This window comes from Jaculus jaculus, chromosome 8, assembly GCF_020740685.1.
Source record: "Jaculus jaculus isolate mJacJac1 chromosome 8, mJacJac1.mat.Y.cur, whole genome shotgun sequence".
Lineage (NCBI taxonomy): Eukaryota > Metazoa > Chordata > Mammalia > Rodentia > Dipodidae > Jaculus > Jaculus jaculus.
Window position 1 is genome coordinate 106,082,496 of NC_059109.1, and position 25,658 is coordinate 106,108,153.

General features: G+C 45.5%; 1 pseudogene; it reads left to right on the plus strand.

Moving 5' to 3' along the window:
• Nucleotides 1-4,766: 4,766 nt before the first annotated feature.
• LOC101617996 overlaps nt 4,767-25,658 on the plus strand; it is a 59,179-nt pseudogene continuing 38,287 nt past the window's right edge.

The following is a 25,658-nucleotide window of genomic DNA, read 5'->3' on the forward strand; positions in this document are numbered from 1 at the left end:
ATGTGTGTGTAGGGCATGAAAGAAGAAATGGAGTAACGTGGTAATATGGGAAGGTTCCAATTTCAGTCTCTAATGGAAGAGTGATGAGGGAGAAAGGGAATGTGTGTGTTGTACGTGTGTGTGTGTGTGAGAGAGAGAGAATACCAAGCATGCTGTGCATTTATTCACTTAATCTCTACGAGGACTCTTTGAGTCACAGATTGAGGACTCTGAGGCTTAGAGCAAGTGACTTGCTCCAGGTCTCTTTCTGGGAAGAGACAGAACAGTGACTCAAAACCAGTGTGGCCTACATGGAGGTGCGCGCCTTCATCCAGCACTCAGGAGTCACAGGCAGGAACGTCACTGTGAGCTCCCGGCCGGCCTGGGCGACAGTGAATTCCAGCTCAACCCGGGCTAGACTGAGACCCTACTTCAACAAAGAACAACAAAAAACAGTGCCGTCTGTCTCCAAGACACCTTCTTTTCATCGAGCTCCATGCTGTTGCATTCTGTGAGTTTTCTTTCGTGTGTGTGTGCGTGTGCACGCACGTGGAGGTTAGAGACATCTCATGTGTGGGCAGCCTCACCATCCACCTTGCTTGAGACAAGGTTTCTCTGTTGTTCTCTACCGGCCTGCAAGCTTCATTGGGGTCTCCCGTCTCTGCCTCGCACCGCACTCTAGGAGCTCTGCAATTGCAGACCCATGCTACTGCATCTGGCTTTGCATGGGTGCTGGAATCTGAACTCAGGTCCTCGCGCTGGCAAGCACTTCTCCGCCCGAGTCACCCCCTCCTTCCATGTGCCTTCTATTGTTCCCTCCTCAGCGGCTTCTCTGCACCCCACATGACTCAACTCTGCCGCACCCCTGGTCTCTCTGTGCCTGAGTCTCCACTGCATGCCGCAGGGGAAAGCTTCCTTTGAACTCTGTGGAAGATAGCTGAAGTGGCTGAACATAGCTAGTGGCCTATGTAACAAACACTCTGTCCTCAGGGCACCCAGGAGGATGAGTCATCTGCTAACAGCCTGGTGTTCAGCATCTACTCAGGTCCTCAGCCTTAGAGCCCAGGGCATCAAAGCACTGGAGAGCCATACTAATCACCTCTGCTCTGCTTCGCCCTGAACTACTGAGGTTTCTCAGGTTCAACATAGCAGCAAACATGACAAGGATCCCAGTCCGGGCTCTTGGTCAATTAAGGGCAAAGGGTCACTGGTCAACATTCCGGTATCCATTTACATGTCAAGCCAGCCTAAGTGCAATTCTACCTGTGATCTGACCCAAGGCATCTCCTTGCCTGTGTACTGCTTCCAGTCACCAGCTCTGGAATACAAAAATCTCAGCAGGTCCCACCCATGGGGTCCCTTTGTCCCCCAAGTAAACACTTCTGTCCCTTGATTGGGTCAGGAAGCGCCGTGAGGGCATTCGCAGCGAGGATGAACTGAGGATGCGTGAAGACTCTCCAAGAAGAGCAGCCTTGCCAGTGGCAGTCCAACTACACAGAGGTCTGGAGGAGCAGCAGTGACCTTTCCCGGCCTGCCTCTGCTCCCCACTGGTGCATCTCCCCGGCTGCTGTCCCCTCTGCGGACGTTGGACCCCAGCTTCTTCAGCCATCAGTGGACTGGAGAACAGCCGCTCTCCAGGAATCCTCCAGGCCTTCCACACTAGGTTGGGTCTGCTGGGGCCTCCAGTCACATGGAGTGAGTGGCCACTAGGTTCCCCACCTGTCCAGCCAGCAGACAGATGCGGTTGGACTGCCAGTCAGTCTAATGACCCCTTTCTTATAACCCCCCTTCCATCAGTTCTGCTCCTCTAGGGAACCCTGACAAGTATGCTGTCTCTCCCCTCCAGGCTCCTGTGTCCAATTAGATCCTTTCTTCATGTCAGCAATGTCCCTCTGCCCTTCTGCTCTAGAACAAGCAGTGAGCTGGTCTGGGGGATGAATGAGATCCTTGACATCACGATCAGGAAACAAGAGTAGGTGATACACACTTCAGTCAAGACACTAGCATGCTCTTTGTACCCAGTAAGGTGCCAGGGTTTATTATTTCACTTTGGAAAGGACAGAAAATAACGGAGCATTTCTACAAAGGCAGATTGAAGGGATGCATATGAGTGTTCTAGAGAGGCAAGGCATTTCTGGAAATGACAGAGACAAGGATAGATTTTTTTTTTTTTTTTTGAGGTAGTGTCTCACTCTAGCCCATGCTGAGATGGAATTCACTGTGTCATCTCAGGGTGGCCTTGAACTCATGGCGATCCTCCTACCTCTGCCTCCTGAGTGCTGAGATTACCCAGCAAGGCTAGAACATTTGTAAAGAGCATATTTGCAAGGAGGTGGGAATGAGAAGATTACGCACAATCCCACAAAGCTGCCATGTTGAGTATAGGGGAGCAAAGTAGTGGGAGATGAGCATGAGAGATTGTGACTGGTCCCTGGCCTCTTGGTTCATTTCTTAAATAAAACTTTTAGACTTTAAAATAATTTCACATGGACTGGGATGATAACAGCAACTAAGAGCACTGGCCACGCCGCATGGAAGTCTGTGAAGGCCTGACTTGCCCTGAGTTCAAAATTTCCCAGCCCTCACGTAAACAACTGAACATGGACGTACATGCCTCCAACCCCAGTCATACAGGGAGCAAAGTGCAGGGAATAACTGGGACACAGTGCTCGGATCAAATCCAGCAGCCGCACATTCAGTGCGAGACTCCTGGACAAGGAGACACGCTGGGGAGTGACAGGAGGAGGAGCCTGGTTTCTCCTCTGACTTCAGAACAGTGTGCACAGGGATCACACCTCTGTACACACACGTATGCACCACGTGACCACACACACCACATACACACATACATGAAAATAATAAATAAAACAATTCCATCCTAGCAATAAAGTGGTAACATCAGTATAAAGAGCTCCCAAAATAGTGAATATTTAACACCCATGCTTTCTCATCTTTTTTCTGTGCACACATGATTGTGTCTGGCCTTGTGTGCTGAATAATTTGAGCAAAGTTGGGGACATCATATTCCTTTACACCTAAATAATTCATGTGTAGTACCTCTTTTTGTTAAAGACCAAAGCCAGTCTCTTAGGAGCTATTGAACAGAGTCAGGAAATCTGCACTAACTTAATACTATGCAGTAATACTACAAACTTTATTTTCCTTTTTTAAAAAAATATTTTTAGTTATTTATTTAAGAGAGAGAAGAGAAAGATGCACAGAGAGAGAGAGAGAGAGAGAGTGAGAGAGAGAGAGAGAGAGAGAGAATGGGTGCACATGCCAGGGCTTCCAGCCACTGCAAACGAACTCCAGACACATGTGCCACCATATGCACCTGGCTTACATGGGTAGTAGAGAATCGAACCTGGGCCCTTAGGCTTTGTGGGCAAGTGCCTTAACTGCTAAGCCATCTCTCCAGAACCAAACTTTATTTTCATATATCATTAATTTTCTCCATAATTTTCTTTAATGCCCCCCCAAAAGAATACTTGGGGTGGTGGAGTTGGCTCTGTGATTAAAGGCAGTTGCTTGTAAGCCTGCCAACCCAGCCTGAGTCCAATCCCCAGCACCTATGTAAAACCAGATGCACAGGGGCACACATGTCTGTAGTCCTAATGTGCCTACAGCAATGGGAGGTAGATCCAGAAGAATCTGGAAGCTCGTAGTTCGATCCAGTGGCAAAAATAACGATACCCTATCTCAAAAGAAGGTGGGGAAGAGAAGACTGACACATACATCAAGGTTGTCCTCAGACTTAAACATGTGTGTCCACACACACACACACACCACACACACACACACACACACACACACACACACCACGTGATTTAACATTAAAACCCTGCTGTGCCCAGCATGCTCTAGGCCCTGCTCTCTCTTAATTATTTTCATAATGTCTTCTACCATCTACACTGCACCTCTTAACTACACCAGGTTTCTTCTTTCTTAACTGTCTCTCCCTTTTGAACATCCCAGGAGAATGTAAGAGCTTTGAGGCTGAGGCTCTTGTCTCCTTTGATGTCTGCTAGCGCCCAACACCCAAAGCACCCAACACCCAAAGCATGAGTTTGAGGCCATCTGAGACTACATAGTCAATTCCAGGTCAGCGTGAGCTACCTCAAAAAAACAAACAAAAAAGTAGGCTTTGACTAACATTGAAACTTCACAGGGCATACCCTATTTTCTCATGGGTAGGTGCATGTTGAGAAACATGTGGGTACGTGTGTGCACGTGCATATGCATGCGCAGGTAGAGGCCACAGGTCAGTGGAGTGTCTTCCTCAATCACGCTCCATTTTAATTCTTTTTAAATATTTTTAAATTATTTATTCATTTGAAAGAGAGAGGAAGAGGCAGAGAGAGAGAGAATGGGCATGTCAGAGGCTCTAGCAGCTGAAAAAAAAACTCCAGAAACATGTGCCACCTTGTGCATCTGGCTTATGTGGGTCCTGGGGAATCGACCCTGGGCCTTTTGGCTTTGCAAGTGCCTTAACCACCAAGCCATCTACCCAGTCGTCCGTGTTATTCTTTGAGACAAGGTCTCTCGCTGAACCCTGGTCTCCTTGATTCAACTTGACTAGCCAGCCAGCGAGCCAGAGATACTCCTGTCTTCACTTCCCAGAGTTGTGACTACAGGCAGGAGCCTCCGCTCTCAGCTTTTATGGGAGTGCTGGGGCCCCAAGCTCAGGCCTGCATGCCTGCACAACAGGCACTTGACGCAGATCAGCTCCTAGTCCCCCAGGGTGACCTCTAAGCATAGATGGAAAACCAGGCCCAGTGCAGGTAACCATGCAGCAGTGGCATGATGCGGTGGGGATTCATAATGCCATAGCTATTCTAGCAGACAGTGTGACAGACCTTACCAAGAAAAACATATACTTGCAAGGTAACACTAGATCCTGCTCCTGGGTATCCTAAAGAAATGAGAACTGTGTTCACATGAAAACCTGTACCCAGATAACAAATGTTTGTAGCAGCTCTATTCATCACCACCAAAAATGAGGGGATCACCAAAAGTGAGGGGCAATCCAAAAGTCCCTTCAAAGAGGGAGTGGTTCACGAGCAGTCATGTCCTAGAACAGCACTTTGTAATAAAAACAAGCCACCTGTACAGCCAATGACCTACACGACTCGCAAAGGCACTGTCCTGTGTGAAGACACCTCTTACGCAGTCACTGTTCAGTCCATCTGAGCCACTACAACAGAATGCAATAAACTGGGTGGCTTACATGCCCCAGAAATGCATTCCCCACATTTCAGGGGCAGGGTCAGAGGTCAAGGGCCAGCATGCAAGACACACTCTTTTCTCTGGAAAACTCAGCAGCACCTCCATGGCATCTGCCATGCAGTGCATATTTAGACTCCAAGGAAGGGTTCTAAAGGAGTCAGTCACACGAACATGACAACTAGAAATAACCACTGACATTGCAGGCTTCCTAAAGGAGAGATGGCTTAATGGTTAAGGTACTTGTCTGCAAAGGACCAAGGTTTGATTCCCCAGCACCCACATAAGCCAGATGCACTAGGTAGCACAAGCGTTTGGGGTTCATTTGCAGTGGCTAGAGGCCCTTGGGTGCCCATTCTCTCTCTCTCTCTCTCTCTCCTTCTCTCTCTCTCTCTCTTTCTCTCTGTCTCTCTCAAATAAATAATTTTTTTTTTTAAAAAAAAGGGTCATGGTCACTCAGAATCCCAGATAAACCAAACAGGATTGCCCTTGTTGGGATGCCATGGAGTACCAAATTCCCAGGTGTCAATCAAGGTTAAGCCCCAGGGTGGGCCATTTACAAGATGTGATATGGTCATTCTCTTTTCATTACACTGAGCCCTGTACAGATCAATGTTAATGTATAATGAGTCCGCCGTCCAAAAGAAAAAGTAAAAGTAAATCACTACTGTATGAACCAAATTAACTGCTGACCATGTGTAGCCATGAACACCGTGTTTGTGACTCAGCTTTCAGAGATGCCATCACAGGGCATCCCCCTCAGACAGACTCCAGCCACTGTTAGTAAGAAGACAGCCTAGGCCCCTCCCCTCCCTGTATCAGTACAGCAAGCTGAGCATTTTTCTCTCACTTTTGGCCTGAATATGTAACAACCAAAAGTCACCAAGATCCATCTGTGGATGTATAAAAAACATGAGAAAACCACATAGTACAGAGGGACAAAGAACAACTCCAGTTTCCTTGAGGGCGAAATAGAGATGGAAGGATTCTTACGCAGCTGCCACGACCCTCTCAGCCCCACTGGTACAAAGCTCCTCACGTTAAAAGGACAATTCTCCAATATGTGTGCTTCTCTTTTTTTTAAAAAAAAGTTTAAGCATGAAAGGGGTTCTGCTCCCTAGTGCTGGCTCTCAGACATAGCAGGACCAGGACCCCGTTTAGCTGAATAATTATCTTTGTGTTCATCACAGACATCCTTCGCCTGAAAGTCAGATGCTCAGTGGGAACAAGAAGCCAGCGGAGCCTCAGATGCTCTTGAGTATTAACTGATGTAGTCCTAGTTGGCAGTTTTCTATTCTTTAAGCCATGCCACGGTGTAATCAAACAGGACCTACATAGATGAGGGGGTGGATGATGATTGGTTGGTTGGATGGATGGATGGTCAGATGGATGGACGGAAACAAATAGAAATAAAACAACAGGGGCTATGGAGATGAGATGGCTCTGAGGTTTAAAGCACTTACTTACAAGCCTGTCTATGTAAGTTCAGTCCTTACATAAAGGTGGATGCAAAGTGGTGCATGCATCTGTGATCTGAATGCACCTGTGGCAATGGGAGGTGGAGCCAGGAGAATCTAGAAGTTTACAAGCAGGAGCAGAGGGATCCTATCTCAAAATAAGGTAAAAGGAGAGGACCCGGAGTTGGTCCTCTTTCCTACACATGTGAACTGTGCTACATGAGTACACACACACACACACACACACACACACACACACACACACAAATACATACATACATACATATACATACATGCATAATAAAAGATGTATCATAAAATAAATAAAAGGGACATAAAGAAAAAGAGGTGGTTAAGGATAAGGACAGAGGAAAGAATACAGAAAGAGAGAGAGACAGAAGAAGTGGTTTATCTATCTTAGTAAGTATTTAATTGGGTGTCTAGTCTAGCCCAGGCACTGTTCTAGGTGTGGAGCAAGTAACAGTACCTAACAGACTAACGTCCCCACCTTAATGGGGCTGACATTATAGAGGAGGAGAGTCAGACCACAAGTAAATCAACATAACATAAGGAGGAATGGTGGCTGGTGTTAGGTGCTCTGGGGAGAAATAAATTGAAAGGAAGCCCTTGGCACAGGCTAGGTCCCAAGTAGTAGGATCAGGAAAGATGGTGACTAAAGACTTGGAGATGCAGGGTTTGGCTCACAACTAGTTTTTAGGAAGACTGACTTCACTACTTGAGAAAAGGCAGGCTTATACCAAAAACATCAAGACAGTGGCAAACCGTAGGTACGTAGTTGATATCAACAGGGTATCTAAATGAAATCTTTCCCCAAAGCTGTCACCTTCCTGTTCTTTCCCCTCTTGTCTAATGCAGAAAGTTTCCAAGACCCCATCTCTCTGAGAGTTAGGAGAACTCCCAGTCCTATTGTTTTGCATGTGTGTGTAAGTTTTTACATGTGTGACTGTACATGGTGTGTGCAGGCACGTATGTACACGTGCACGTGTGCATGTGGAGGCCAGAAGTTGATGTCTGGGGCAGTCACTTTCCCGAAGTTTTCTTTAAAGACAAATTCTCACACTGAACCTCAAGCTCGCCAATTTGGCAAGTCCACGCAACCAGTGAGCCTCAGGGCTTCTCTGTCTCTTCCTCTGTAGTGCTGGGTTCAGAGATGCACACCACCATCACCACCATCCAGCAAATGACTAGGACTATGGAAAGGCCAGGCGGGCACCTGGGGTGAGAAATTTAAGGTGGCACTCACTCTCAAGTGTCCAACCTACATGTGTAGAACACTGAACCTGGGTAGTCCATAAAGGGAGGATGTAAAACCACTTGGCTCTATCTGTACCAGGCTTTATTTTGTTTCCTAAAGACCTGGTGTACCTTACCACAGCTCTGAGATGAGGGGCAGTCACAGTCACTAACCAAGTCTCGTGGACTTGCACGGGACTTGTGTGGGGCTTGCACAGGGACTGCATGGGGATTGCCTGACTATTTCATGGATATTACATAGGGCTTGCATGGGATTTCATGGAGATTGCATGGGACTTGCATGGGGATCGCTGGCTCATGTTCCCTGTGTGGCTGGGACTGATGAGTGTCTGTTCAGGAAAGATCCAGCTGCTGCTGCTTTCAGTTTCCCCTTCCTGCAGAGCCTTCATCACGGGGCTTCATCTGTTAAGCTTCCTTAAATAGCATGCGTGTGTATTTTGAAGTGGGAAAACAATTCATTAGGTTGGCCTAACATCTCAGAGGTGGCAGAGCCCCCAGGTAACTCCTTCCACTGCCTTAGTGAGGTAGGAGAGCAAGCCAGGGAAGCGCTGCTTCTATCTGAATGCAGCAAGCTAGGGACCCTTTTCTGCAGCGGGTGGGAGAGGCCACCAGGTCAGACACCCCCTTCCTAGCTGCCACCATCCTTCAGCAGGCTCCCGGTTCCTTCTCCCATTTAGCTCGGCCTGGTTAGAGTGGCAGCGCTGGACAGGCGCACATGTCCCACGTTCTCAGGGCCAACGTTGTGTGTGCCTGTGTGTCTATGTGTCTGTGTGTGTCTGTGTGTGTGTGTGTGCGTCTATGTGTGTGTGTATGTTTTGTGTCTCAGTGTGTTCTCTATGTCTATGTGTCTCTCTGTGATTCTACACGTGTTTCTACGTGCGTGTGTGTCTGTGTCTGCGGGTGTCTTTGTCTGTGTGTGTTTTGTGTGTCTGTGTATTCATGCGTGTGTGGGGATGGAACCTAAGACATCATGATGCATGTTAGGCAAGCACTGTAGCAGTGAGCTACAACCCCACTTTATCATTTTACTAAATAAATGCAATCTTTACAAAAAGCTAGCCTAAAATCAATAGATACTTTGGTCTAAATAACATGCTTTGAGGTATGAGAATTCAGGCTCTAAAACAATGCTTCTCACCCTTCACATTAAAAGAGTTTTATTTTTAATTTGGTACCCAGATTCTGGTTTTAATTGGTCTGGGACAGAGCCCTCAGGCAGCAAGCTTTCTTGTAACTCCACACTCTAGTGGTGACCCTAATGTGTGGACAGGACTTAAACAGCCTCTAGCTTGCATTGCTCTGTGACAAATGACAAAGTACTTTCTAAAAGGATGGGTCCTGAGTATGAATGCTACATCTCCACTAACATGTGTCTGCCAATGATATAGACTGCCAGAATAAAAATAACAACGTAGGTCAACGGAGATGGCTCAGTGGTTAAAGGCACTTGCTTGCAAAGCTTGCCAGCTCAGGTTCAATTCCCCAGCCACCCACATAAAGCCAGATGAGCACTCATTTGACATAAATATGCTCACTAAATATTTTTTGGGAAAAACTGAGCAGGTGGCACATGTCTTTAATTCCTGCACTCGAGCAGCAGAGGTAGGCAGATTGCTGTGACTTCAAAGCCAGCTTGAGACTACAGAGTAAACTCCAGGACAGCCTGAGATAGACACACCCTACAGCGAAAAGGCAAAAATAAACTAAAAATAATAATAGCTGGATGCCTTTGGTTATTGCCTATTTAATTCCTTATCTTCACACATCTGTCCATTGCCATACATGTTTCACACATATGTCCATGGACATATAAATGCATTCAGGTGATGAAATGTAAACTTTGTATGGAAAGACTAGAAGAAGAAAAGAATATGTAATATTCATCCTTACCAAATTTTTCAATTATGTTCTCATTTCTATCTTCATTATCATCTCTTTCTGCCCACCAGAAAACCTTCATAAACACTGCATTCTGTGACCCTTCATGGATTCTCCGTCCTCATTTAATTCTAGAGAGACATAAAGGCCCATATAATGGTGATCTAAACCTGGTCCAAAGCCCGTAGCTAGAGAGTCAGTAGATCCTAAGAGGGAATCTATGACTGCTTTTGGCTAAATGGATATGCTGTGCCAGTCACTGCCTTCTAAATATTTATGTCTATGAACATAGATTAGTGCTACCTTTAGCTTTAGTCACAGTGGTTTCTTCTTGAAGTCGGCAGTGGTAACTTCAGAAACTCATAGCTGGTCAAAGGGCTAAGACAAGTGGCTGTTGAGTGTTCAGCATTTCATGGGCGAGCTACATCACCCCTTGCAAGGCTCAGGAAGCATGCAGAAAAGGAGACTAAAAGTCTCATTGCCATGACAAATACCTGACAAAAATCAGCTGAAGGAAGACAAATTTATTTCACCTTATAGTTGTAGCTTCTAAGTACACCATCCTGGGGAAGGCATGGTAACAGCAGCTTGAGGCCGCTGGCCACCATCAGTCCACAACGATGAGGCAGAGAGTGCTCAGACAGCTCTCTCCTTTTCACACGGGACAGGACCCCAGCCCATCGAATGGTGCCATCCAGAGTAAAAGTGGGTCTTCCTACCTTAATTAACCTAATCAGATAATCCAGTCCCTCTCAGACAAGCACAGAAGGAAACGTAATCTACATCATCCCTTATTATAAGTGATTCTTTACAAGACCATCCCAAGATCAGGCCCATCAACCTTGCATCATAGATCACGGTGGAACTCATGAGGTCCCACTCCTCCCTGAGTAGGGAGTAGCAGTTAGTGACTCCTGAGAGTTGCAGTCATTTTCTTCCGGTGTAGCCACTTGAAAGTTGCTGGTTGTATAGTAAACAAACCCCACAGATGCCCATGGGAACAAGCAATTAAAATCAGTAAGTCATCCAAAAAGGGGGGCTTCAAAATAGAAGATGGACTACTTAGGAATAAGAAGGGTGGGCAAGAGAAGGTAATGAATAGGGAGGAACAAGTGTGATCAAAACATGTTATATACTATCTGCCTTATACTACATAATGTGCAGGAAATGTTAATAAAGTTTATTGCTATAATGCATTTTTTAAAGCTTCATAGCTTCATTATATACATGTATAAAATTGTCATGAACAGGAAGATGACCCAGTTGGTAAGAGTGCTTGCTGAACAAGTCTGAGGATCTGATTTCACTTCTCAGAACACACAGAAGGAGCTGGGCTGGCTGCACATGCCTGGAAGCCCAGCTGGGAGTGGGTAGAGACAGGAGGATGGCTGGGTCACCAGTAAGCTCCAGGTTCAGAGAATGATCCCGTCTCAACAAAGCAATGTGGAAGAAAGGTACAAGAGGACAGTTGAGGCTCTCCTCTGGCTTCTGAACATATGCACATCTCTGCACCTGCATTTGCGTACCCCACACATGCATACCACAAATATGGCATGTCACACATTCGCCAAAAATAAAAACATAATCTGTCAAAAACTTAATTAATAGACTCCATAGTCCCAGGAAATGAGTAATGGTACATGACCAAAGCCCAGGTGAGCTTCCCTCCTCCCTGATGAATAGCATGGATTAGACACATCCATGATTAGAAGGGATTATATACCAGCCACACTCCACACAGAACTCCCTCCCCACCCTGACCCTTCCACTGCCATCACAGCCACGGATACCACCAGTAGAAACACAGAAGGTGACGTCACTTCCAAACACCAGGCAATGAGTGATGCTGGGCCACCAGGGCCCAGATGAAATTCCCCTTCCCTCAACAGGTTGCCCACTTGCAGAGACTAGGTATAAGCCTCATCATGTATGGAACTCCCTCCCCACTCTGACCCCTTCCCATCTGGCCTCTGCTACCACCTCCAGTTGGAACCCAGGAGCTGATCTCATTCTAAAGTTCTGGACAGGTCACAGAACTGGATAAACAGGGCCCAAGAGAGTTCCCCTTCTGCTCCCTGGGCATACAACTGCTCACTCCTTGGTCTGGGCCAGCCTACCTGCATCTCCCTGACTAGACTTCCTAGCTGATCACACTGCACAGCTTGGGCATTAAGTATACCAGCCATCCCAGTATCTAGCACAGACCCAGCTAAAAGCCACACAAGGAGAAGCTGACTCAGATTCAAGTATATAGACTGTAGATAGACTGTGGCCACCCTGAGGATACATAATCAATTCCAGGTCTAGAGACCCTACCTCAAAAAAAAAGGATTATAATAATTATATTAAAAATCATATATGCATATATATATGTATATAATGTGTAATTTTTAAAGGCTCCTAAAAGCATCACTAACAGATTTGAGCATGCAGAAGAAAGCTTGAGAAAAAGACAGAGGCCAAACACAGAGTCCAAAATCAGCAACAAATTGGAAAAAACTATGAACAGAACATAAGGGAATTGTGAGACGCCTTTAAAAGACCAAAAGTTCAGATCATAGGCAAAGAATAAAGGAAGAACTATGTACCAGGGGCACAAAGAATAAATTCAAATACAATAACATAAGTAAGTTTTCTGAATTTTACAAAAGACAGGGCTGTTCAGGTACAGGAGGTACCCAGACACCAAACAGACTGAGTGAGGAAGAACTTCTCCACATCACATTACACATAAAAACTAAACATAGAACACAAAGAGAAGATACTAAAAGCTGCAAAAGAAAAACAGCTCATTATTTATAAGGTAAACTCATAAGAATTACCTTCAAATTTTCAATGGAAACTCTAAAAGCCAGATGTGCTTGGAATGGAATATTTCAAATTTTAAAATACCATGGCTACCAATCCAAACTACTTTACCTTATAAGAGTATCTTTCATAATAAAAAATGAAAGAAAATCTTTACAGACTGGAGAGATGGCTCAGGGGGTAAGGTACTTCCTGTAAAGCCTAAGAATGTAGGTTCAATTTTTCAATACCCACGTAAAGCCAGATTCACAAGATGGTACATGTATCTCGAGTTTGTCTGCAGTGACTAGAGGCCCTAGTGCGCCCATTCCCTCTCTTTCTATGCCTCTCTTGTAAAAGTGAGAGGAAAGAAAGAAAGAAAACTTTCCATGTCAAAAGCAAGCTTTATGAATCAGTGGCACTGAGCCAGCCCTACAGAGAATACTGCATGGAACACTCCATACTGAAGAGATGAGCAAACAGGCTCCTGATGATACAGGAGGGAAAAGCATAATGAAAACTAGAACAGACATGAAAGACATGAAAATCAGTGAAACACTAAATTCTACACAGTTTTTAACTTGACAGAGATTAACCTACACCTCTCAATTATAACGCTGAATATCAGTGGACTAAACTCCCCAATCAAAAGACACAGGTTAAAGAACTGAGTCAGAAAATAGGATTCATCCATTCCCTGTCTACAAGAAACCTACCTCACCACTACAGATGGATACCATCCTATGGTGAAAGGATGGAAAAGATTTTCTTAGCAAATGGAAAAAAGAAAAAGCCAGTTTGGCTATACTACCTGGCAAAGTAGAAGTTAAACCCAATGTAATCAAGAGATAAAGAATGTGGGCTGGAAAGATGACTTAGTGGTTAAGGTACTTGCCTGCAAAGCGAAAGGACCCCAGTTCAATTCCCCAGGTCCAACATAAGCCAGATGTACAAGGGGCACGTGTGTCTGGAGTTCATTGGCAGTGGCTGGACACCCTGTTGTGCCCATTTCCCCTCTCTCTCTATCTTCCTCTCTGTCTCAAAGAGATAAATAAAAATATTTTTAAACAAGAGATAAAGAAGACTAGTTTAGACTCACTAAAGGGACAATTCAGCAAGAGAATCTTATAGTCATAAATGTATATGCACCAAAAAGAGGTGCAACAAAGTTTACAAAGAAAAATCTAGATATTAATCAGAAACAAATCCTAATACAATAGGAGATTTTAATACCTCACCATCATCCATAAATCACCTAAATGAAGAAATAATGGATCTGAACACCACCATAAATCAAATGGACTAAACACATTCTCTTGGCACGTCATGGAACCTTCTCTAAAATGTATCATATATTAGGACATAAAGCAAGTCTCCACAAATTCAGGAAAATTGACATAACTCCCTGTATTTTTTTCAGATCACAATGCAATAAAACTAGAAATCAACAAAAAATGCACCAGCTTGTGGAGACCAATCAACTCACTATTAAACAATCAATGAGTAGTCAAATCAAAAGGGAAATACAAATATTCCTAAAACTGAATTGTAATGAAAACACAACACTCCAAAACTTATTGGACACAATAAAGGCAGCCATTACCACATGGAAAGAAATGATCAAGATCAGTAAAATTAGTGAATTGGATATGAAGAAAACAGTTTTAAAAATTGATGAAATGAAGAGCCAGCTCTTTGAAAAGAAAGTAAACAAGATTGATAAACCCCTGACAAAACTAATCAGAACAAAAAGAGAATACGGAAAACAAGATTAGAGATGGAAAAGGGAGATGTAACAACAGATATCAGTGGAAGTTGGAAAATCATCAGGACATATTTCAAAGATTATATTACACAAAACGGGAAAATCTGGAAGAAATATATATGAATTTCTCAAGTCACATCGCATACCAAAACTAAACTCAGAATAACTTACCTGAATAGAGATGTAAAATCTAATGAGATTTAAAAAGTAACTAAAAGCTTCCCTCCAAAAAAAAAAAAAGTGCCCAGGAACAGACAGATACTTGGCTGAATTCTACGAAGCATTCATTGAAGGCCTAGAATCATGTTTTCTCAAGTTATTTCACACAATTGCAAAGGAGGGAATACCCTTTAACTCCATCTATGAAGCCTGCATTATAGTGATACCAAAACCACACAGAGCCACAAGGAAGGGAAATGGCAGAGCAATATCCCTGATGAGCTTAGATGCAAAAATTCTAAATTAACTTCTTGCAAATAGAATCCAAAAACACATCAAAAGTATTACCTATCTCAATCAAGTGTATAACATCCCAGATATCCAGGTATGGTTCAACATATGGAAATCAATAAACATAATTTAGCCTATCAATAATAGAATTAAGAGATAGGAATCACATGATCATTTCAGTAGATACAGAAAAAGCCTTCTATACAACACAACATCCCTTCTTGATTAAAACATTGGAGATACTAGGGGTAGATGGATCATATCTCAACAGACTAAGGGACATATATAACATACCAAAGGCCTATATTACACTAAATGTGGAAATACTTGATGAATTCTCAGGAAGGTCTGGAACAAAACAGGGTGTCCATTCTCACCAGTGCTTTTAACACAGTACTTGAAGTCTTAGCTCAAGTAATAAAAGAAGAGAAAAAAAAAAGACACAAATTAGAAAGTAAGAAGTCAAAGTAACTCCTGAAACCATGATATTCAACCCTAGAGTGATCCCTCTCCAACCATGAGGTAGATATTCATGAGGTATTCAACCATGGAGTGATACCTCTAAAACCATGAGTTAAAATTAGGCTTTCTTCCCATAAATTGTTCTCTCAGACATTTTGGTCATTTGAGCAGGAAAGGTTTACTTTGGCTTACAGGTAAATGTCATCATGGCAGGGAAAAGTAGGACAGAGCTGAGGGTTGGAATTACATCTTTCACATCAGCTGGGAGGTTGCAGCATGAGTGAGCTATCTCTGAACACCCATTGGGAAACTAATAAACCTCAAGGTCAATGCCTTCCCCAGTGACATATCTCCTCCAGGAAGCTCACCTTCCAAGGGCTCCATCCACTGGGAATGGAATCTGAGGCTTAGTCATAAACACATGAGGCTGTTGGGGGATATTTCACATTCAAACTACTACAGTAACTAATACACGTCATGTAACAGAAGCTCAGAAAACATTTCTGTGATTAATGAATACATAACTCTTTTTGCTAAAACCTCCGCCAAAAATCTATTATTTTTCCCACCAATATACGTGAAACAAAGTTCCCTAAATGTTCTGTATCTTTTTACAACAAGGATGAATGGACTGACAGAACTCCTTGGATGGATCAGAGAGAAATGAAATGTTACAAGACGGGGGCCAGATTATCTTGGTGTGGCAGTTTGAATGTGATAGTGTGAATGCATGATCTCATAGACTCAGGTGTTCTATAAAAATTAAGCTTCTAACGTGGGTCTCCAGCCATTAGACTGAAGGAGGTGTCTCTGAGGGTGGATCCTGGAGTCCAGCCCTAACGTGTGTTTGGGGTGGATCCGAATCCCAGCCCAAAGGTGTATGTATGGAGAGCAGTATGAGCTTTGGTGGATGTGTGCTTGGTTGTGGTGCTGGCTATTGGTGGTATTTCCTCTGCTTGCATCTGTGAAAGCCAGCCAGCTTCCTCTGCTGTTAATGGAGCTTTCCCTGGACCTGTAAGCTTGAAATAAATCCTTTCCTCCTATAAACTGTGTTGTTTGGATGATCCTCCCTGCAAGGTGGAGCTGACTACGATAATTGGGCTACCTTTAACCCTTTAATAAGCATTTATTGCCCATCCATGTGTCTGACCCAATATCCTGGTGACTATAGAGGTTGATTAGGTGTGACCTTTTGTGAATGTGCAAGCAGCCCCCCAACTTACACCAGCCAGAGGACTAAGAATGTCATCAATAGCATCTGAAGCTAATGGCAGATATTTCTCTACTTTACTGTAACCTACCTACTTGATGGGTCCACCACCGTATTTGAAAGATGCCTTGAGTCATGGCACTTTTGTTGGTGGTGGTGTTCTCTAACTGTAAAAACTTCATGAAACTGTTAATGCATTGGAACATGGATTGAGGTTACCAAAATCTATGTTCCCGGGCCATGATCACTGAAACTTGGCTGCAGAATGAACTATCTCTTATCCCGTTTGGATGACAGCTGTGTTCTGCATTGACAGAGAAGAAAGTTGAGGTTCTTGTTGATGGGGAGACTGATCCTCAGAGTTGGCAGTCAGCAGTTCCAAGTTCCTGACTCCAGAGTCTGCCATCTTTTTAATGTGAGAAGGTGGGAGATTATGACTTAATCAACTGTTTTCCAACTCCTGTTAATGAGAAATGTCTGAGCGACTGTGATGAGGAAAAGTCTTTCATTAGCCCACTACTGTGAGTATGTCATGCTGGGGATCTGTTTTTCAGTCAAACACTGCCATTTTGTCAATGATCAGAATAGAAAAGGATTTTAGAGAGCCATCAGTATTGAACTTCCCTGATGTAACTGTCACCTGTGTCATGTGAACAAGCATGTGAGACACACGCTGCAGAACAGGTGACACACGCAGCCGTCAATTTATGGTGGCTGCAAGGGTTGGGTTTGATAGGGCTCTTTGACCTCAACCTCAACCTTCTTATCAAAGACAACCACCAACCTACTTGACTGCATTCACTGACTAAATAAAATAAAAACAAGGAAGTAAAAAATCACCTGCCCAGATTGGAGCCATTATGAGAACTGAAAAACCTGTGATGATGGTGGTCAGCCATCTTTCTGAGACCACCTTTCATCCATTCCTTGCTGAGGGCCTTAGCCTCATTTCAGACTACCATTCAGTTGTTTACCTTTAATTTTACTTCACATCTCCAACTCAAACTTAGAATACTCATCATAAAAGCCTAAATTTTAGGGCTGGAGAGACAACTCAGCAGTTAAGGCACTTGCCTGCAAATCTCAACGACCCAAGTTCAATTCCCCAGTACCCACAAAAGCCAGATGCACAATGTGGGACATGCATCTGAAGGTCATTTCCAGTGGCTAGAGCCCCTGAAGCATTCATTCTCTCTCTCTCTCTCTCCCTCTCCCTCTCCCTCTCCCTCTCCCTCTCCTTCTCCTTCTCCCTTTCCTTCTCTCTCTCTCTCTCTGTCTCTGTCTCACTCTCCCCCCACTCCAAATGAATCTTTTTAAAGACTAGATTTTGGTTTTTGAATCATGATCCTCCAGGAGCACTGGAAACAGAAGGTGTTAGGTCCTATGCCTACCTCCCAGCCATTCCCAAGCATAACTTACTGAGGTACTTGTCCCAATCCAGTCACAAAGCCCCAAGCAACAGTCCCACTTGTAACACCAATACCTGATCTACAATGGATGCTTACGTTTCCCCCATGAAATTCAAAGGTTGAAATCCTAACCCTCAAGGTATTAGCAGGCGGGGCCTTTGCAGGGAGGTGGCTAGGTTGTAAATCAGAAAACTGCATAGATATAGCAGTCTCATAAAAGAGACCTGGTGTTGCACTTGCCTGGCCAGAAGCAGCTTGTGGGAAGAGAAAAGGCTCTACCTGGTTTACAGCTTTGAGGGGAAGTTTCATTAGGGCAATGAGAGCATGGCAGATCTGGCAGCTGGGGCATCACATCTTGTCACAGCAGCAGGTAGGAAACAGAGAGCTAGTTCTGCACCCCAGAGGGCTGGACTGATAAACATCAAGTTCCACCTAAGCCACACACCGCCGGCAAAGTTCCACCTCCCAAAAGCTTCACAACCTTCCCAAAGTGCCACTAGCTGTGGAGTAAGTACTGAAACCACATGAGGCTATGGGAGGGGGTGGCATTTCACATTCACATCACACCAATGGATGTTTTAACACCTGGTCCCTGTCTGGTGGCATTTTTTGTGTGATTGTGGAACCTGTGGGGCTGTAGCTTAGGTAGCAAAATTGAGTCAGCTGTGAGATCTGGGAACAGTTATGGAAGATGATACCCATTTCTATAGCTTAGCTAGCAGAAGTGGGTCACTGGGGACACGCCTTGCAGATGACGTCCACTCCTGGCTCCAGCTTGCCCTCTGCTTCCTAATCCACTAAGACTGGAAGAAACCCCACTGCAAGCTACTGCTGCCCAAGTCCAGCATCCTGCCTTCCCCACCAGGACGCGCTTACCTTCTGCTCCTTACTTCCCCTTGTGGCCTGCTTAAAACAGGGAAGTGAGGACTTCCTGCCAAGATGGCTTCCGCCCAACTGCCACACCTCCTGGCGAAGGAAAGGAAAGATATTAAGGCTTGACTGGGTTCTGTAGGGAAGAGCAGTCTCTCATAGACCTCTAGTCGAGAGTGGGGAAGGCCAAAAAAGGGAATCGGCTGATTCCCACACTCTCAGGGAGCCCACGAGCCCCCCTAACCGCGCAAGCCGCTGGCCTAGCCAGAGTCCCGGGCTCAGGTCCCTCCTGCACAGGACACAGGCCAGTAGACCTCAGACCCGCGCCCCCTCGTGCGACCTCAGGCCCAGCCAACGCCCAGCCACGGGGAAGCCGCAGACCCCCTCTCCCGCCCACCTCCCAAGCATCGGGCCTCAGACCTGCTCCACTCCTCCCGCACGGGACCTCAGAGCCCCTCTGCGGGGCCTCGGACCCCGACCCCACGCCTTGCGGCCTCACACCAGCTCCCCAAACCCAAGCACTGCTGCCCGCACCCCGACATCCCCAGCACAAGCTCGGACTCGCTCCCTCTGCCCTGGAGACCTCGGAAATGCTCCTCTGAGCCCGCGACAGCTCGGACCACCCCGGGACCTCGGGATGCTCCCTTCCCACCGTGAGGCCTCTGACCGCTGCGGGTCCCCTAGAGACCCCTGGCCGCTCCCCCAGCCCCGCTAGATCTCGGACCCGCTCACCCGCCCATCCACAGAAGCTGATAGAGATGGAATGACGGAGGAAGGAGCCTACCCACAGAGTGCAGGTCCAGTGTTCGCAGCCCATCCACAGAGGCTTATGGAGGTTGGAACGATAACCCTTGCTCACTGGCTCTTGCTGTGCTGTTTGGTGACTTCCTTTCATTTCCCAGCTACCCGATGTGCATAACCTCGTCACCTGGACGGTGCTCCTGCTTTCCTCAAGGCGCAGTCAGAACTCGAAGGTGGTTAAGATAAGGGCTTTCTGTCCCAGTGGAGTTTATAGTTCCACAGAGAAGACAAGTACATAAATATAGTACAGTACCAAGAGTACAATGTGCACTAATACCCGAACAGGAAACGTGTTACTGTGTATTTTTGAGAGAGAGAGGGAGGGAGAGAGACAGAAAGAGGTACTCCAGTAGAGACCCTTGGAAACATGTTAAGCTGGAGATACGGAGGGAGTGCTCTGGCTGTCTTGGTTGGAGGTGGCTATGATCATTTCAGATGGGACATGATAACCAGGCAGAGGGAATAGCCTGGGTGAAGGCCTGGAGACAGGGGAGTCCTGGGTTGGTGGCTTCTGGGGTCATAGTTATGGCTGCAGATTCTCATCCTCAAGAAGTTGCAAGGTAAAAGTCATACGTTCAGGAGGCCACAAACTCACCATGGTCTTTCCCAGCATGAGGGTATGAAGTGTTCTCTTCTTGGCCCTTTGCTTTAGGAATCCCACCTGACTCACCTACTTCATGAAGTTGTTGACTTAGTCCTGTTTCTTCATTGGCTTTGTTAAGATTGTGTGTGGAAGCCAGTGGGTAACTTCACATATGTTGTCTATAAGGAAACTGTTCATCGTTTTTTTTTTTGTTTTTTTTTCCTGAAGATGGGGTCTGTTATTTGCCTGTAATTCATTGCTACCATAGAGTGAGGTTTTGGAGGAAGGGTCAAGATCATAGAGTGAGGTGAAGGGCTAGATGGCCAGGTCGGGGTGGAGGGACACAGGAAGGCCGTCTGGCCCACAGAAGAGCACTAGAGAGGACCAGAAGGATGATCACACCCACCGCAACCACCCAATTCTAAAGTTGTGCTGGAGAAGAGCCTAGGGCCATGGCCCAAGTCAGTCTTGGGAGAATGTGGAAACAGAAGAACCAATAATAATCCTGAAGAGTCCTTGGCAACTCCGGACTGAGTTAAGTGACAGCCTCACATGAGGGGGTATGAACCACTAGCAGTTAGCCCATTCCTTCCGAATACTTGGTGAGTCTCACCTGGTCCTCACACCTCCTTCCCTCTGCCTTTCTCTCTCCTCCCCTTTTCAGTTCTGCCCAGCTATAGCCCCAGTCCTAACCCTGGCTTGACAGCTAACTTGTTCTAGTTAAGGTTCCTAAGCAAGAAAGCCTGTCATTCCAGTTACTCGAGAGGGGAAGGAGGAAGATTGCAAGTTCAAGGCTTGCTTGAATGACTTAGACCCTATTTCAACATAAACAGTGAAAAAGCAGCCAGGGGAACTCAGTTGGTAGACGGCTTGACTTGGACATGTGAACCTCTAGATTCAATTCCCAGTACTGCAAAAGAAAAAAGAAAAAAAAAAAAAAAACAAAACACCACCACCACCACCAACAACAAAAACCCTGGTGGGTGTTGTGGCACACGTTTAATCCCAGCACTTGGGAGGCAGAGTTTAGAGGATCACCATGAGATCGAGGCCACCCTGAGACTACATAGTGAATTTCAGGTCAGCGTGAACTAGAGTAGAGTGAAACCTTACCTCTAAAAACCAAAAGAAAAAAAAAAAAAGAGGAAAAATCTTTAAGTCTATAAAACCACAGGTATGAAAGTGTGATGGTGGTGCCTCTGTTCGAAAGAGACAAGTAGGAATATCTATGGTAAGGGAATTAGACTTTACTGGAGGAGTGTCTTAACTGTAGAAAGGACACTTCACATCACAGCACTGGAGACTGGAAATGTGAGGTGTTCGCATGGCATTGGGGCAGGAAGGGTTTTAAGCTTAAGGAGAGGGGGGAGGGAGAAGCATTAGCCAGTGTGAAGGCAGCCAGCTTCCTTGAGTTCCTTTCTTCTGAGATTGCCAGCCAGGTCTCTGAGGGCCCTGGGTTTCCGAGGTAGCAGGGGTCTGTCTCCTATCAGACTTCTTGGCTCTCACCAGGAGTATGTTGAATTTCTGACGTACTAGCTTCTTCAGCCATCCCACACCCCCTTGTACTGTTGTCCAATCCCCAAGGTGACCATGCTGGAAGGTGGGTGAGTTAGTCTTGGGGACAGAAATTTGAAAATTGAATTAACGTCCTTGCCAAAGACACCTCAGCCAGCTTCTCATTCCTTAGTCATGTGAGGATGCCAACAGATGTGTGAAATATAGGAGGAGACTCCTCCATGAGATGCCTGTCTCCTGAATGTGGGAAATCTGCCATCCTCCCCCCTTGCACCTCATTCTTGAATGTGCCACTGTGAAATTTCCCTCTTCTACACCCACTGATGGATGAATGAGAATGTGGTGAGAGACACTGATCATGGATAAAATGTATTAATTTCCTGTCAACATTATAGTAATGATCACTGTAACAGGAGATTGTTGGTGAAAAGTGAAAATGGGTATGTCTTAGGTGAAATTAGACCCATTTATTTCCCTCTGTGGTGGCTGCTTGGGGACATTTCCAAATAATCCATGACTAGTGGATATTCACAAGTGGGCTAAAGGGAGGGATATCCAGAGAAGCTCTTCAGCCTAGCAGACAAACATAGATAAAACTCAGGTATAGTTTATAGAAGAGATCATCAGAAGTACATGCATTCTTCTTTTTTCACTATTATTTTATTTATTTATTTGAGAGAATAAGAGGGAAAGAGGGAATGCGGGGGAAGAGAGAGAGAGAGAGAGAGAGAGAACTGGGTGTGCCATGGCCTCCAGGCTGTGCAAATAAACTGCAGATACACGTGCCACCTTGTGCATCCAGGTTACATGGGTCCTGGGGAATCAAACTGCTCTCTTTTGCCTTTGCAGGCAAATGCCTTAACCACTAAGCCATCTCTCAGGCCCTGAAGCACAAGTATTCTAATATTCAAGAAAAGTTAAAAAAAAACAAAACAGAACCTGATCTGTGAGTCATAATTTAATATTGCTTTGTTTATATTTGTGGAGTGCTTCTTGTACATTGGGCCCTGTATTGAGGCCTAGATGGCATGAGAACTCCTGGGAAGAAAGTGATATCACAGCATCAGAGTGAAGGCAGGAGGCCATACTGCTAGGATTAAATAGAAGCATGATTGTCAAGGGCTTAGCTAGGGCTTGTCATGTCACGATGTGCCAGTTCAATGGTCTTGTGTTGGTTAATATAGTCAACTTGGTAGATTGGGAGCTGCCAGGAGACTGGTAATGCATACTGCAGGATGTGTCAGCAAAGGTGTTTCTAGAGAGGATTAACTAGGTGTAGAACCACAAAGGAGAGGGGGCTTAGGGGAGTGAATAGATAGAAAGGGGCAGAAGTCACTTTCTATGGACAAGCGTGTGCTTGTAGTGCTCCTTGTGCTTACTGGCTGCAACCATAGCCACTTGGAGTAACTGAACTAGCTTGCCATGTGACCTCATTGATGCTCAAGCCTTCCCACAAACACAAACAAACCAAAAGCAGCTATGAGAAGTCTTGGAAAATGCAATTTGCAAGTTATTCAATGTGTGTTTCCAATATCTACATTATTAAAAATGCCATCTTGTAATGAAGGCACAATTCATTACAAGACAGAGAGTCCTTTAGGCTCCTTGGCTAGCGTGTCTAGTGAGTTCCAAGCCAATGGAAGACTGTCTCTCCATCTCTGTCATTTGCTGGGAGGAGGCTAGGCCCTCCTGATTATAGTCTAGCTTTACTCTGGCTATAGCATAGTGAGGTTTGCTCCCAAAGACATGCTGGGGCTGCATCTTTCTTTTAAGAGAGTACAGATACCTTTTTGTGGCTCAAACAAAACATCTGACCAGAAGCGGCTCAGGAGAGGAAAGAGTTTATTTCATCTTTTCTCAGGGAAGTGTCACCACGGTGGAGAAAGCATGACAGACCTCAGCAGGACACCTGAGTCCCATCTCCACACCAGCGGGGAGGAAGTGGTCTCAGCGTGAGCAGGCCGAACCCCCACTGGCCTGGGTAAACCACGAGATCTGCCCGCAGAGACACACCTCCTCCAGCTAGACTCTGAACCCCCACTGGGCTGGATGAATAACCCTTATGGTCCACTCCCAATGACACACCTCCTATAATAAGTTCACAGTGGCAAGAGACCCTGGCATGCTCACATTCATTAATTCTCTCTCAATTAAAATTTTAACAATTAAAAAATATCTTTATGTTGTTTGTAAACCACCCAGTTTAGGGTAATTTGTTATAGTAGCTATAACTGATGGGAATAGTCTTGATTGTGAAATATACTTAGTTTGGTAGCTTGTTTGTTTTTTCATTCATTAATTAATTTATTTATTTTAGTTTTGTTTTGAGATAGAATCTTGTATCATCCAGGCTGGCTTCAAATTCATTTTGTGTTCCAAACTGTGTGTGTCTGTATGTATGTATGTGTGTACATTTGCGAGTTCATTTGTGCACGTGTGTGTACGGGTGTGTGTGCCCATGTGTGAAGGCTGGAGGACAGTCTCAGGTGTCATGCATTAGGCCCTGTCCATCTCCTTTGAGACAGTCTTCCATTGGCTTGGAACTCACTAGACACGCTAGCCAAGGAGCCTAATGGACTCTCTGTCTCCACCTTCCCAGTGCTGGGATTATAGGCACATACCACCATGCCCGGCATTTCTATGTGGGTACTGGGGATTGAACTTGGGTCTTTGTGGTTGAAAGGAAAGCATTTACTGCCTGAGTCATCTTGCCAGACCCCACTTTCCACTGTGCGAGTCTGTGTCCCCACTTCAAGTAGTTTGAGTCTCCTACCAGGGGCGAGGAGACTGGGAGTCCTGCTCCCCCTATAAACGACATATCCCTTTCTATTACTGGGACTGTCATCTTCAGAAGACAGTGCAGCCCTGAGAGGCAGGGATGCTGGGGGGAGGCCGGAGACCTACACGATGTGTGGCTTAGTGTCATTGGACACTTTCTCTGGGCTCCTGCTTAAAGGCTGATATCATTTGCCAGGAGGATAGTGCCCTGCCCTGCCCAGCTGTGCAGACTGCTCATCAGTCTCCTAAGGACGTTGACACTGTAAGTTCTTCATCCGACAGAAGGAGTTTCATAGGTCTTCACTCATGCCGTGACATGTCAGTTGAGTGGTATGGGAGAATGGATTTGACCTGCATGTTTTGGGATTGTTTTCTGTCAGTGTTGAGGACGGAAATTAAGCTCTTGGCCATGTGCTCTGTCCCTGGGCTGTCCAGCCCCATAGATATATGTTTTATGGGAGGGACTTGAACAGGGTGTTTTCTTTCCTGCTTCTACCATCTTTCAACTGGTCTCTTCTAGAAATCTTATGCCTGAAGTTGATTCTTACCTCACAGCCTTCATGTGGGATTCCCCACCAGCAGAAACTAGCAAAAGCCTTTCAGAGCAGAGTGTAGGTTTATATTTTTAAGGAAGCCCCTGGGCAAGTCCTGGGACAGGAGGGTTACGATGTAGGAGAAGAAAGAGAAGGTGGTCAGCAGAGACTGTTCCCAAGCTGGGTACTGCTGCGAGCCCCTGGGGAACTAAGCAAGCCTCTGGTTGTGGTGCTGATGGTCAGGGTACTTCTCTGTGAGTGGAGTGGGTCCCTTTGGCCTGAGAAAGCCTAGTGCTGAGTCACACAACCTGGGGAAGGGAAGTCAGGCCTCTATCTATCATAGTGTCAAGGCCAGTGGTAGGTGCCCATCACATGGCTGTGCATGTGTGTCTGTGTGCCAGACAGTGAGCATCACAGGAGCAGCACCAGAGTATTCCCAGACCTTTGTCATGTTGAGTGTGGCAGGACCAGGAATCTCCTAGTGGCAGTTTTATGGTGAGATTTTCAACCTACTACATGAACTTAGTAGGTCAGAAAGTGGTGGTTCCAGGCTTGGTAATCTATTTTTTTAAAATTTTCTAGATCCTGGAGAATATTACTACTACATTAATAGAATAAGCCAGGAAGATATGGGCATGGAATTAAAGACAGTCAAATACACAGAGGCAGAGAGCAGATGATGG